Source organism: Spea bombifrons, chromosome 13 (genome assembly GCF_027358695.1).
Source record: "Spea bombifrons isolate aSpeBom1 chromosome 13, aSpeBom1.2.pri, whole genome shotgun sequence".
In the NCBI taxonomy this organism is placed as follows: domain Eukaryota; kingdom Metazoa; phylum Chordata; class Amphibia; order Anura; family Pelobatidae; genus Spea; species Spea bombifrons.
Window position 1 is genome coordinate 6,233,776 of NC_071099.1, and position 2,088 is coordinate 6,235,863.

General features: G+C 36.9%; 1 long non-coding RNA gene across 1 annotated transcript; it reads left to right on the forward strand.

The window, feature by feature from the left end:
* Positions 1-816: 816 nt before the first annotated feature.
* Positions 817-1,747, forward strand: LOC128471959 (uncharacterized). Its single transcript, XR_008346137.1, has 3 exons — positions 817-890; positions 1,122-1,189; positions 1,429-1,747. It is a non-coding gene; the product is annotated as an uncharacterized LOC128471959 (long non-coding RNA).
* The last annotated feature ends 341 nt before the right edge of the window (positions 1,748-2,088 follow it).

Genomic DNA, 2,088 nt, shown 5'->3' on the forward strand with positions numbered 1-2,088 from the left:
GACTGAAACGAGTGGAACATGATGATAATGAGATGTACCACGGACAGAACTAAAGGGCACTGATTCATTTAAGAAGGTCTTTTGAGTTACTCTGTAAGTTATTAAACCTTCAAGAGGTTCGCTTTGTCTGGCAGCTGAAACTGGCCCTCTTCCTTCTATGTAGGTGTATGTGAGATTTTGTCAGAGTCGCCTGGTGCTTGAGGAATGAGCCCTTCAAACCGGAAAAATTTTGAATGAATTCTGTCTTTTATCTGTAAGTCTCTTGTCCCTCACTAAAGGTTATGGGTAGTTTAAAATAGTCTACATGTACTAACTTATTACTCATTTCTTGTTTCTCTTCTTTTCATATTTAGAATTCTGCATGGATTTACTCATTCTCCTATTCCATTATTGGTTCTTCAGAAACTTCTTCTGGGACCTACTAGTACAGTTGGTACAAGTAAGTAAATCTTCAGACTGTATTTGCTGTAAATACTTACTATTGAGATTAGAGATAGGAAATATTTAAATGTATACCTTATTTTAATTAATGTTTGGGCTACGGTTACTTGTCTATCTGGTATTTGGCATCTATTTCTTCTTTCTCTTAGATCAAGCACTGACCAAGTTAACCACATATACTCCTGGACTTAGTGCTACATGCAGGATGATCCGATGTACCATGGAACAAAACGAGCCAGTTGAATCATTTCAGAAGTTTTTCACTTTCATTGTAAGTTATGAAACCTTTAAGAAGGTTATTACAAATTCTGCGGTTGCTCAGTCTGGCTGCTGAAACCATTCCTCTTCCTTTTGCACAGATCTTCAAACCTGCTTGGAAGATCTTGCGTCTGTGTCATATTCTCCTGGTGCCTGAGGAATGAACCCTTCACACTGGAAGTCTTTTGTCTGTGAGTCTCTTCTTTTTATTTGTCATAAACACGAAATTACCCAATAACTAGTTTTATTTAAAACCAACAAGCTAATTTTCCTTTACTAATTCCTCCCTCCTATTCTCCCATTGGTTCTTGTCTAGCGATGACTGTATCTTCAGGCCGTATATATGCTGTAAATTCAACTTATTTTGATTTGTGCATAGGATGAGATTTCATTTTAATGATCTTTTTTGTTACCTATGCCAGGTGTGATGCTCAGATGTGAATTTGTGTCAACTATCCTTCAAAGCCTGTTCCAAGTAGATCTGTAACAGGTCGGTATCTCCTGTCCCTAACATTTCTTACATGTAACAATTGTGTCTTGTTCCCCATTTCATCTTCTATGCATTCTGTGATCACTTGCCCTACATTGTTTGATCTTGTATTTGTCAGTTTGTCCACACTGTTCCTTAAACATCTCCTCTATTCATTCTTCCCATAAGAACGTGTCATTTTCTTACCATGATTTTCCTGGCTTTCATAATCACAGGTTTCTTATTCTTGTTTTCTCCAGCTACCAGAATGGCTTGAGATGTCTGGAAGATCTTTCATCCTTCAAGCTTCCTCGCCTGAAGATCTTTAGAACTTCAACTTCACTGCCAAAGCAAATTTATCTCCACTCATCAGACGCTGATCCTCTTCTTCTTGTCATTGACGATTAAACCTACAGCATGACACAAATGTTACCATGTTGCAGTTCTTTAAACTATACAGCCCTATATAAGTAAACTCATTTAAACCCCTTAAGTTACCTGTACAGCATCCAATGTGTCATTTGCATACTTTATATATTATCTTGGTTTCACCCAGTTTAATAAAATCCTTTAAGTTTATTTATATTTCAGTGATTACTAATGGATTCATTTAAACATTTCATTAATTGACTTTTATTTCTCCACATACTGTACACAATACATTCAAGCCTCTGTAAACAGTTACAGCAATGTTCTCTGTCAACTCACAAAGTGTTCCAAAATAACACACACAATGTAACGTTACTATTGTGTGTTATTTGCTTGTACAACATCTGCTTTCAAACTACCGTATTTGCTCGATTATAGGACGAGGTTTTTTTCAGAGCAAATGCTCTGAAAAATACCCCTCGTGTTATAATCGAGGTCGTCTTCTAATTAGACCTCAAAAAAATGTCTGCTGGGGCCAGGCTGCTTACCGG